The 13127-nt window shown below is 45.2% G+C and overlaps 1 protein-coding gene across 3 annotated transcripts in view; it reads right to left on the bottom strand.

Moving 5' to 3' along the window:
• Armc9 (armadillo repeat containing 9) overlaps positions 1–13127 on the bottom strand; it is a 131889-nt gene that overhangs the window by 43926 nt on the left and 74836 nt on the right. The gene's annotated exons all lie outside the window — the stretch shown is intronic.

The raw sequence follows: 13127 nt of genomic DNA, 5'->3' as shown, positions 1-13127 counted from the left end.
GACCAGTGGATGCCACAAGTTGAGAAGGGTTTGCTCACTGGGGCAGGCTACTCACACTGGGTAGGCATGGCGTGTTTCTGGCCATCTTTGTCTGGGGAGCTCCTGTCCGAGAAACCCCACGCTTTTTCTGGCTGCTACTGTAGACTTGGTAGAGGGCAGGGCAGAGGAGGGGGAAATGAAGGGGGACACCTGGAAGCAGAAACGCTGCAGAAGGACTGAGATCTCAGCAATCTGCACACATCTCTGAGTGACTGCCAAACTGCAGGTACATGCAGACATGGGAGGGAGCCCAGGGAAAATGGAAAGTCTGGGAAACTTGTAAATTTCTTGTGTTTGTAAATGCAAACTCCAACCCACACACAGCTCAAGTGGCAGAAGGTGGAAACCTTACTGGCTTGACGTATCAGAATACAATCTTTGGCCCAATCTAATCGGCAGTGAAACTATGCAGGGGGACTCCAAAGATTGGGGGAAAGAAGCAGCAGAGATGCTAGCAGCTAGCTGCAAACCATAGAACAGATGGACGCTTCAGATTAAGAACATGCAAGTCAACTGCTAGCTAAAACCAACAAAACCAATGAGCCTTGGGAGAGTAAGATGATTCAGAACCACCACCACAAATTATCTATGTTTATATTTATGGTCAATTTGTTTTTTACAATAGTACAATTTCACAGAAATCTAATGGGTCAAAACAAATGGTGTTGGGTAGCTACCTGTGTATCCACATGCAAAAAGACGCTCATTTATGTGTGTGTGTGTGTGTGTGTGTGCGCGCGCGCGCACGCCTGCCACATGTGTGTAACCACAAAAAGCTTCTCTGTTTTGTACCCACAGGCTATCTGGAAATGGTTTGTTCCCAGATGAACTTCTCTCAGACTAACAGCCACAAACTCCTCCCATGTCGTAAGCACACCCTTTTGCAAGGTGGCTTTGCTACTCTTCCAGAGCATTAGTGATGTCTGGGCTCGCCTTGTAACTTTGACCAGTAGGATGTGGCAGAAGTGAGCCCTTGAGAGCCTTGTCCTCCAGTCTGAGGTTCTAACTTCACCCTCTTGAACCAAGAGAGACCCAGCAAGGAGGACAGAGAAAGAGAGAGGCCACATGGAAGAGGACAGAGAAGCCAGCTGGCACTACTGCCAAGCCACTGGTGAGGCCACCTTGAACCTTCCAGCCAGCCTTCCAGTCCATCCAACTGTGAGTGCAGAGGACCTGTCCAGGCAACACACAGACTTGGAAGGAAAATTTGTTGTGTTTGAGGCCACTAAGATTTGGGATGTTCGGCATGATTTGTCATCAGCTGACAAAGGCTAACCAACACACACCCCCCAAATGAGGCAGGCTCCTGAGCACCTGCTCTGCATGATCCCATTCACACATCTCTCAAAAACAGGGCCAGAATGGGAGGTGGGTGGCAGGCACCTGAGCCACACAGGCGTGTGCCTTGTGAGTGCTCTCCCGGGCTTGGAGTATGTGGGCCAGCCTTGTTCCATTCCTCTGGGGGGACTCTGCAGAGAGGACCCATCAGAACTCCTGCAACATCCCATCTGGAGCATCTATCCCCACAGAGTCATCTAGGGAACACCTGGCACGTGCCAGTTGCTGATCTAGGTAATGGGCTCGTCTGGTGAACAAAACTGATACCAGCCCTGTCCTAGTGGCACTTGCAGGTCCTACAGGACAACTGACGGCAGCCTGAACAGCCTAAAAGCAATGACTTGGCCATGAAAGATAATATCAAGATAAACACCAGAAAGTACTAGATGCCAGCTGCTAAGTGAGTCGCATAACTAGTTCCCTGCAGCTCCTCTGCCCACACAGCCACACACCTTCCATTTTGTTTCTGTTTTTCTCTATTTCAGGTGAACTTTCCCTTCATGATCTCACTCAGCCACCTGACTCTGCTGGGCAGCAGATCCCATCTTAACCGTCACACGCTGCGCCTGATGGCTGCTGTTCCGCAGGATCACAGATGCTGCTCACTGCTAACAGAAAGCCGTTTGGATCCCCATGTTTTATATAATGGACTAGGTACGTGGCACTTGGAATTAGGTACAGGAAATCTCTATTTGAGCAAACCAGATCCTGCACCTTTGCAACAGGCCCCAGCGATGTGAGCGAAGACCTGGGGAATAAGCTCAGGCACAGGTGTCTTGAATGCTGGAGGAGGGACGAGCAGGTCACACACTGTTTTCCTCTCTGTCATGTTCTCAGACTTAGGTACTAAGTGTTTCATCTTGGAATGCCAAGTGACAGCGATTTGATTAGACCAAACCATTTATTAAATAAAGTCGTAAAATAGAACTGTGCATGATGTGCCCAAGTGTTTCTTAAAGAGTTAAAAATGAGAAATATACCTTTCTGCACAGAATATACCATCACCCCAAAAAACCTATGATAACAGGAAAAGGTCTCAAAATGCCTCACTATAATTTTTTAAAAATTAGATAAGAGAGGGAAAAAAGTTTATTGTAGAGCATTGTTTGACCTTTTCTGCACCTGTTTCCATGGAAACAGATGTTGGACAAATAGGGTTTATAAATGCCTAGGAATCATGAGGTGTCTATAAGCCCTCACCTTGTTTTGAGCCATCTGATGTCTATTTCCATAGAAACCAGAGTGGAAATGAGGGCAGCAGCCATGAGTCAGTCTGTTGGGCAGCTAGTTCATCCCAGGCATGGTCTGGGAACCCAGGAGCTGCATTACAGAAACAAACGAATTTAGAAGCTGAAAAGGTACCAGAAAAAAGCAAAAGCCTTAATTGGGAAACACTGGTTTCTTTACTGACTTGGTTGAATAATGGAAAAGCCTTGCAAGTACTATAGACATAAGACAGACGTTTCTCTGCTAATTAGGTAACAAGTGTGGTCTGCCCCATGCCAAGCAAGCTGGCACCACAGTGACCATCAGCAGAGCGATGGTCTATACTATAGAGTCACTATAGAGACTACTCAGCTGCTGGCTCTTTGGACAGATGCCCTGAAGCAGCTTCAGGTGGCCACCAGTCTCACAGATTATGAATGAAAGTGCCAGAAGGGAAAGGAGTCCGCACCCTCAGCAATGTACCTGCCTGTGAAATGCAGGGTCAGTGGGGGAGGCTGGTCAGGAATGTCTGATTCCGTGTTCTTCCTCCTCTGGTGCCTTCTGTATAAAATCCATTCCACCCTGCACCTGAGCTATACCCTACACCCTCCAAGCCAGGGTTCCCCATTTGGCATCCCATTTTCCCAGCTACCGTGGTTCCAAAGTTACCAGCCTTTGGGTCCTAATTACATGCTCTGCCCTGCTAAGTTCCCGACTCCCACTGGTTCCCCTCCAGGGGACTCCCTGCCTGGCCAAGCTCAGCCCCACTCCCTCCTGAAGCCTGCAGTGGGAGGGAAGCTGGGATGGAGGGCTTGTCCAGTCTAGGTTTACAGTTCATTCCCAACAAGGACTGCCCTGGGGCCTCGGGCAAGTTTCTGAGGTTCTCTAAAATTTGCTTTTCTCATCCCCAAAATGGGGCTCATAATAGCCTTACTTGGCGGAGAGGAGTGAGGAGTAAGTGGAAGGAGGGGGTGGAGGTCCAGGCCAGCGCCTGCACACAAGCGCAGTTTGTAAATCGCTGGCTGTGCGGTCACACTGGGCTTTCCGGGTCTCCACTTAACTGGACCTCTCATGCCAGATTAGTCTTCCAAAGGCATGGCTGTTTGCTTCCTCCCTCCTGGGCAGACAGATCCTGGGGTCTCCCTTCCCTGCAGTCTTTCTGCTCCTACCCTTGCCCGTCACACTCTCTGAGCTGGCGCACCATGCCTCACCCTTGGCTGGCGGCAGGCAGGGCTCTCGGCCGGTGCGTTCTCAGCCTGGCATGCTCTAGCCCCACCACTTATTTGCTAAGTTCCTGTCTTTAGTTTTTGATAAAAGTTCCTTTTGGAAGATGTGGACCTTTATTGGCTAAGGTGACTACAAAGGAATCCAATGTGAATGTCATGACCAGATGCCCTGGTGGCAATAACTGTCCCAGTTCTGGAACCCAGGTGGAAGGTAACAGCAGGCAGGATGAAGTGAGAAAACTTAGGGGGCGAGCTTGGAGACCACACAAGGTCCCTGTAACTCCTTCAGCTCTGGAGAGTCCATATCTGGAGAAGAGGGAGATGAGGCTAGAATGTCCAGAGGCGGGGGCCAGGCTGCTGAAGTCTCGAATGTTTACTGTGTCTTTTCCCCCCTTTTATGATGCTGTATCTGGGGCCTTGCTGACCCTGGAGTGACGGCCCCTCTCAGGCTAGCCAGTTCCTAGAGACAGAAAACAGTCTGCCCTTGAGCACACTTTTCAAATAGAAACCAGCCAATCCAGAGTTTGCACCCCAGTCTTTATTAGGCTCTTACATTCCTGGCAAGTAACCACCTGCCTCAATCACCCCAAGGCCAGGTGCCAGACAACTAGGGTTAGCCCCTACAGAACAGAACAGAAACTCACTAAAACAATGCAAACTGGACAACTCAAGGCCTGTTTACCCTGCCTTGCCTACACTGTGCCGCAGAAACCACAATTTAGGCTCTCATCCACCTCTTCCTCCTCTCCTGCTACCCCTGCACTGATCCCAAGCTTCCCCGCCCCGGGACATGGTGTACACCAGCGCCTGGGCACAGCAACTGTCTGCTGGCCTGTTGGTCTTCCTGAACCACACGTTGCCCATTGATACACTAGATTCTAAAACCCCTTGGAGACCACAGCATTATCTAGGGCTTCTGTCTGGTGCCCAGACCCCCACCACATCAAGCGTGGCAGGCCGGAAGCTGATGACAGCAGTGACACTGCTGCTGCTGCTATTGATGATGACAAAAAGGGCTAGTAGCCCCAAGGGCTTAAATTGTCCTAGGCACTGCGCCAAGTGCTTTGATAGTGATTATCCATTAGTGATACCCGAACAAACAGGGAGATTATAAAAGCCACGGGTTCAGTTCTATCACTTCAGCCTGACCTTTCTTTGGATACTAATATTTACACCTAGGGGCTGTGTGTTGGTAAAGTATATCTAAAGAGTATCACATGAAGTATCATATTAAGTTCTACCTTGAAAGTTAATGGCATGGATTGTTTTTGCTCTACCTGAGCCCCAGCCTCAGCCCTTTTCAATTTTCAGACAGGGTCTCATTAAGTTGCCCAGGCTGGCCTCAAACTTGTGTTCTTCCTGCCTCAGGCTGCTCAGTTGCTGAGATTACAGGTGTGTGCCACTGTGCCCAGCCTGACAAATTTTTAAATGAACAAGACCCAGTTTTCTGCTTTCTACCTTGATGCTTTGGAAAATAGTTTTGAAAAAAAAAAAAAAAGCTCTAAGCTTCCTATGTCAGTCAATCATGTGAGATGGTCACTGGTTCTGGGCTTCCAACGCTACCTCAGGGTCAACCTCAGCCCCACCCACCAGTCATGCCTCTTTCCTGTACCCGGCCAGCTTCCTTTCCTCAGAAGAATGTGTGCATGTGCCAGGGGGCCAAGGGGAATAACTGGGGGCAGGACTGGTAAGAAGGGATTCAAACTCGCTGGCTGCCCTGTAAGAGGCAAAGCCTGTCTCTCCTGGAGAGATGAGACTTACATAAATGCTGTGATAAAGAAGTCTCCAGAGAGCTGCTTTGTTGACAAGAGGGCATGATTTTCATTCCAAGCCTGTCCCTAGTGCTGCCATGTCTCCTGACAAGCTAAGCTAGGGTGGAGGTGTTCTGATACGGATGGGGTATCAGAAACGCCCTAAAGGAAGAAAGAGCCAGACATCATTTCAACATGGCTGTCACCAGGCCTTGGAGAATGCCCTCAAAGCAGGATGAATGGAGTGAAGCTGGTCCCAGGCCAAGTTAAGGCAGAGTGAAAGGATCACAAGGGCAGGGGAGAGGAAGACCACGGGCACCCGGGTTTGCACAGTTCCTCTAGAGAGGAACCATTAGAGGACTCTGATGCCCCATCTCCTGACCTCCCTCCCTCCCTCCTGGGGCCTGGTGCTCAGTGTCCCTAGGGCTCCATATCTGCATTCAAGCCACCTATGGCTCTGAGGGAGAAGAGAAGGAGGGACTCCCAAATTGTAAAATCCTGCTCTGTCTTAAACTTCATTGTTACTACTCTAGTTGTTTAAGACTTGTTGACCAGATTGTCTGTCTGGGTACCTATTCCTTGTCATTTGTTATTATCTCCTTGCCTGAGGTTGTTTTTTTTTTTTTTTTAAATATATATATTTTTTAGTCATTGATGGACCTTTATTTTATTCATTTATCTATATGCGGTGCTGAGAATTGAACCCAGTGCTTCACACGTGCAAGGAGAGCGCTCCAACACTGAGCTACAACCCCATCCCTTGACTGAGTTCTTCATCTTCTCTGGGAATGTCTTCTTAGTCTCACTTGCTCATTCCTATCTTGCTTAACCTTCTTGGACTTAAATGTCTTGCCCTTAAGACTTATAAACTTTCTAGCACCTGCCTACAAGATTCTGATTTCACTCTGTGGGATCTGTTGTGCCATGTTTTATTCTAATCCCTTTATAACTCTAACACAACCAATGGCTGCACTTTTCTATTTCTTGACTTCTTAAAAAAATCCTAAGAGCTCCAATTCTCTACCAATTAATTTCTTACAATTCACATTTAAATTAATAATTCTCCAAATGACTATATGTGTGAAAGAAGGTAAATGGCAATGACTCATGTCATATGCATTGAGTATTTAAATTAGATTTAGAGAACAGTATAAAAGACCTTAAAACAATGAAGACATACAATGTTCTTGGAATGGAGCACTCCACCATTAAGGTTCCAATTCTCTTCAAATTGATTGATAGCTTTAGTACAGTCCCAATCAAAATTCCAGCTAGTTGTATGGTGGGGGAGGGAAGTGGGAAAGTTCTCTGACTCATGAAAGGGAGAAATCTATTCAAAAGAAGTTAGTTTTAACTGCCAATCAAAAATGAAAATATGGCAAGTTATCTTTCTTTGATTTTTACAGATGTCAATAATTTACCTTATTATAATTTATGCAACAGAACACATTTGATTACTATAATATCAATTAAGTTGGAGTGTAATTTTGTGAAAAATTATTCAGAGTTTAACAAAAAAGGATTTGAATATTTAAACCAGATTTGATGAGTTCTTTAAAAGTCAAAAATTGAAAACTTGTTATAATCTTTCAAACTAGAAGTTTAAAAGCCCCTGAACTGCATGATAGATGTACAGGAATTCTCTGTTACTACTTTTCCTTTTCTTTTTTTATACTAAGGATTTAACCCAGGGGTGCTTTACCACTGAGCCACATCTCCAGCCCATTTTTATTTTTTATTTTGAGACAAGGTCTTGCTAAGTTGATTTGGGCCTCACTAAGTTGCTGAGGCTGGCTTTGAACTTGTGATCCTCCTGCCTCAACCTTCTGAGTCATTAGGATTACAGGTGTGCACCACTACAACCAGCGGTACTACTTTTTCTGTAAATCTAAATTATTCATCCCCACAGAGATTTAAATTTAAGGACCTTGGTTAGAGAAACTACTTGGTTGCCTTGTATGGCTGACCTTGATGAAGCCTGCTGGATGGAAAGTTAGCAAAGGATATCACAGCAGTGACACTCTTCAGTGAAACAACAGCCAAATGGCAAACATACATGCTGAATCAACACCTCATCTGCAGAATTATGCCTAGACTTGCTATTGCTTTTGATTTAGGCTCAACAGTGACTAATTACCAAAGATCTTTTATGTAAATACTTGACAACAAAACCCAAGCAAAATCTTTAAAATGTTGGGTACCTTTATTGACTTTCATGGTTTATCCTAGAACAATTACACTGCTGACATTTGCACAGAAAACACAAAAGCAGTGATGGGTGAAGCCCTTGGTAGCACGAACAGAGGCAGTAGATACACATAGGATAGGACAGAGATTCACTTAAGAATGTTCTTGATGAAACAGGTGAATTAATTTTATTAAATCTCTAACCTTATGGCCCATCTTTTTAATATTCTGTGTAACAAAATAGAAGTACAGATAAAGCACTTCTGCTTTACTACAGTAAGATGGTTATCTTGAGGAAAAACATTTGTGACATTACTTGAGTCCCAAGTTGAATATGCTTTTTTTTTTTTTAAGGGAACACCATTTTTACTTGAAAGAACAACTGACAGACTCTGATTATTCAGACTTGGGTATGTGTCTGCCAGTTTCTCAAAAAAGGATGCAGTAAGCCTGTCCTGTCAAGGAAACAACTAATAGTATTTGTTAGCAATAGTAAAATTTGAACTTTCAAGAGAAAATGAGAATTTTGAATAACTTGTATCTGTCATTGAGAGCTTAATAGCTTCCCAAACCATACAGACTTTTTTGATGGGAATAGCAATGATATCAATTAATGCATTTTTTCCATGCAAGCTAATGAAATGTGTCAACATTTGGAAGAACTACTATATTTGATAAAACAATATTTTCCAAATGTCCAATAAAAAGTAATCAAACTCATGCATAGGTAGAAGTGCTATTGAGCCAGGTGTGGTGGAGCAGGCCTATAATCCTAGCAGCTCAAGAGGCTGAGGCAGAAGGATTGCAAATTTAAGGCCAGCCTCGGCAACTTAGCAAGGCCCTAAGCAACTTAGTGAGACCCTGTCTCAAAAAATAAAAAAATGGCTATTGATGTAGCTCAGTGGTAGTGCCCTTGGATTCAATTCCAGGTACCAAAAAAAAAAAAAAAAAAAAAAAAAATGCTATTGAAAGCACAGACAGTGCATGAATAATATGATTCTGTAACCTGTACGCTCAGAAAAATGAGAAATTATATCCCATCTGATTCAAATGCATGGTATATCAAAGTCATTGTACTGTCATGTATAACTAATTAAAACAAATAAAAAAATAAAAAAGAAAAAGAAAGTGCAGACAGGAAGACTGCAGGAAGAATTCTGAACTTCCAAGAATCTGCTCTTCCATAAAAGCAGTGAGAACACTAGTGAAACTGTCAAAATCAACTTTTTTTTAGTTAATTTTGAAATTTCGGTTTCAAGTTTCTCTGGAAATCCATGAAGGCTTGTAAAGACCTGAGGAGTGTTTATTTAAGAAAAATGGCTTCCTCTCACTAAGATAGCAAGCATCATGGCATTTAAACTTGCCTCTAGCTCCACAGAAAACCGACAGCCACTTGTGCCTATGTGTCTAGCAAGAGGCCAGCGAGGGTGGAGGCCAGGGGCCTGTCTACTCCCTCAGACACCCGGGTGGACCCAGCTCCACCACTTACTTACCCAGCTTCCTAAACTCAGCCAACGACCTGCTTTCTGCCTCTCCTCGTCTGTGAGGGTAAACGATGACAGGACCTAGCCCAGGGCTGCTGGAGGAGCAGAGGAGGGAACCCAGGTCAGGTGCGAGAACGTGCCTACCACGCGGTGAGGCCACACTGGTGGAGCTGCTCACTTGGATCATTGTGGGCTCATCTACGGAGACCAGAAACTCTCGGAGATATGGAAACCCCAGCTTCTACATCCTATAGATTTTTAATGCATCTCTCCCTTGTCTTTTCCTAGAACACTCTTATTTCAAGGCCCTTAAATATTTGTTCAACAGATAATGACTTCTGGATTTGACAAGTTTTTACATAGGAAATTTCTGATCATATGACTGTCACTTATATGGATCCAGCAAGTAAATGTCCATGGCTGACCTTACCTGGCACTGAAAGCTGTTCTTTTAAGAGGGGAGAATATTTATCTTAAAATAGGTCTTCTCAAATTGCACAGAAAGTCCTTCCACCTCCACTTAGAGCCACTGGTGGGCCAGACACGAGGAACCTCACCTTAACATGCCATAAGAAAACCTGAGTCATTTGGGGGTGAGAACCCTGGAACCAGGCTCCTGAGCCTGTGAATCTACCGCCTGCCCCCTGGTAACAATGCACATGTTCACTGTAAAAATAAAGTACCTTACCTCACACATTCCTTCACAGTGCTACACAAGGTGCTTTTGACCCCTTCAACAGTTGTTACTGTCCCTTCTCTTGTGTATATTTTCAAGGTCATCTAATGATGATTTTATTTCTCTGGAGGTTTATATAGGTCTGGGGCCTTGTGGATCAAGAGAGTTTATGAAGCATCTTAGAAAATAATGAAAATAGCTGTCCTTGAAAGGCCACCTTTTCTCCTCCTGTCTGGAGCCTCCTGGCAGTGTCTGACCTGCTTAGGTCTCTCCCATCTCAAGTCAAACCAAACCAAACCAAAATGCTCATTTAGCTACCTGTTCTCCCGTCCAGCAGGTAGCCATGCTGTGGGAAGAGCAGTACATACTTATTAGCACCGTATTCTCACTTCCCACCTGCTCCACAGTTCACTCCAGTGTGGCCTATGCCCATCAATCCACAGAAAAGCACAGCCCTTGACCTCCACGCCACCACATCGAGCATCCTGTTTTCACTTCTCTCGCTTGACAAATCTGCAGCCCAGGGCCCTGTTGGCCTCTTTCCAAGCCTCTCGCACATTTCCTCATTCCCTGTACCCCCCGCAGTTCCTATGCTAACAAAGAGGGTGTAACTTTCCACACCTTTCTGCTACACAGATGCATAGCACATCTATAACTCACAGGTTTGTGGGTTTATATGTTTGCTTTTTCTTACTGTTCACATTGTTTTAGGATCTCCTTTTTCATTTCATATTATATCCCAGATGATCTATAAAAACAGGAGATACGTTTCTAGCTCAATGATTTTTAAACTTTTGTATACAAATGAGTCTATACTCAGACATCAATGAGTTTTAACACATTAAAGTCATTACAGTTTTGGAAATTAGAAAGAAAACCTAGATTGTGCACTGGGGTCCTCTTGATAGTTTCCAGTGGAGCAGGACCAGTCATGGTGGATGTGCAGATGCACAGATTTCAGCTCAATGTGAGGCAAAGGGAGCATAACTGACCCTGGCCTCTGGCTTCCCCGGAAAGCCACATCACTAAGCAGCTAACTGAAAACATTTTTTTATCTCTGTTTCAGGTCTAGATATTACATTAAAAACATATTTTGCATTGGTAAGCAAAATGAAGTGTGACTCTAATGTCCTGACACTAATTCTGATGTCTCCTTCATCGTTGTCACCTTGAGAGGTGACAACAGTACTACTGCTTAAATGGTTCTTGAAAATTTTCCTGTAGCCTAAATATCTGTTTAAGCATTTATTTTTTCCCTCCATTTCCAATAGACGGTTATAAAAGTATTGCCTGCCCTGGTAAAAGCTGAATAAAACCCAGCCCCTACTGATCGGCTACTTTGCTGACCCTCTACAGTGCACTGTGAGGATCCTTTGTGAGACACAACCTATCATCTGCTGAACCTGAGTTGCGGTTCCAAACAACAACAGAACCTTTCTTGAGTCTTCCCAACTATACCTCTTCTAGGAATCTTCCGAAAATTCTACTTATCACAACAAATGTTTTCAAACATTAACCTCTTTTTTTAAAAAAATATTTTTTTATTGTAGATGGACATAATATCTTTATTTATTTATTTTTATGTGGTGCTGAGGAATCAAACCCAGTGCCTGACACAAGTGAGGCAGGTGCTCTACCACTGAGCTATAGCCCCAGCCCAAACATTAACCTCTTAAAATGAAAATACATGCAGAGTAGCAGCAAGTCCAGAGAACTGAAGGAAGACCTTGATATCTGATTGTGTAGAGTAGATTATAGTTGGTTTCACAGGGAAATTTCCACAAAACTGAATTCCCATCACTAACCAGAAAAGTTGTTCCAGCGAAATTTCCCGTACAATACAAAACCAAAGGATCAATATGACAATAAAACCCAGAGCAAACAGAAAAGCCAAAAAGGATGACACGGAAAGAGGGGAAAGCAGACCTGGGGGCGACCTCCGGACACAATGACAAAGAGCTACTGAATCCAGTCATTAAAACATTAACTGAAGAGCGCTGACAGCCAGGCACAAGACAGTGTCTTGCTTCGGTTAGCAGTGGCCTGGGCGAGATGGCCAGCCAGGTCTACCTTAAGGGGTGGCTACAGTGGTCCTCAGGTACAGAAGCCTGTTTTTTTTATAGTCTGCGGCTAAGAATGATCTTTATATTTTCAATATTTGGAAAAAAAAGTAATGACATGAAAATTATGACATTCTAGTTTTAGTATCCACAAACAGTTCTGTGGGAACACAGCCATGTTCCCCTGACAGCTACTGTGTTACAGAGGCAGGACCAGAGACTGAAACCTGCAAGAGTGGCCTGCCAAGCCTGAGAGGCTTCCTATCCTCCCCTTTACAAAGAAAGTCCGTGACCCCTGTTCTAAATCAGATTCGACCGCCATTTGCATTCTGTGTGACCTCGGGCTGGTCTCTCCTTAGGAGGGGATGATGGCCAGGTCCCCTCTGCAGGTCGGGTTCAGAGCCTGTGCCACCGGGCAGGAGGAGTGAGCAGGAGTGCCCACTGGTGCCACCTGCAGTCCAGGATGGAGATGGCATGCGGGAGGCGCCTGTGAGTCGCTGGGTGGATCTCACCCTCCTTGTGGGGGCTCCTATGTAACTATTGCACACAACTGATGCCATCATGAACAAAACTTTGACTGTCACCCACTTTTTAAACTGACAGACCTCAACTTCCAACAAATACATTTTCCCACATCCATATTTATAGTGAATACTCCCCCACAACAGAAGAACCTTCCAGGATTCACCGAAGGAAAGCAAGTCACATATCCACACCACAACCAGGAGGACAATGAGTCAGCTCTTTCTGGGTCTCCGAAGGGAAAACAAGGCCTAGCCTGTCATCTGAGGATCCAGACAGCTCCGGGGAGTGGTCCTTCCAACACCTCACAGGCTGCGCACATTAGCTTCTGTGCATTAGGAGGAGGGTTTTCCACAGTGAGAAAATCCACTCCCAAAGAATGAAAATAACTGAGTGGGGTTGTTGATTCTGCTGGCTCTGAACCCAACCCAGGACAGCTCAGCCCAGAGCTTCTCACCATGAGCCTCTGTGCCCAGCTGCCCAGCCAGGGAGATGGGTGGAGGCTTGTGGTGAAGAGCTTCCATGAGATCCAAAGGACGTGCAGTCTGCATCTCCGCTCTCTGCAGGTGTGTAGGGCCTGCAAACACAGCCACTTGTGCTGCCACCCCGGGGCCCTCCTGCTGCCCCCTCCATCGCAA

Source organism: Marmota monax, unplaced genomic scaffold (assembly GCF_021218885.2).
Source record: "Marmota monax isolate L192 unplaced genomic scaffold, Marmota_monax_Labrador192_F-V1.1 WCK01_AAM20220418_F8-fsc00041, whole genome shotgun sequence".
Taxonomy (NCBI): Eukaryota; Metazoa; Chordata; class Mammalia; order Rodentia; family Sciuridae; genus Marmota; species Marmota monax.
This window is presented reverse-complemented; position numbering and strand designations above follow the sequence as displayed.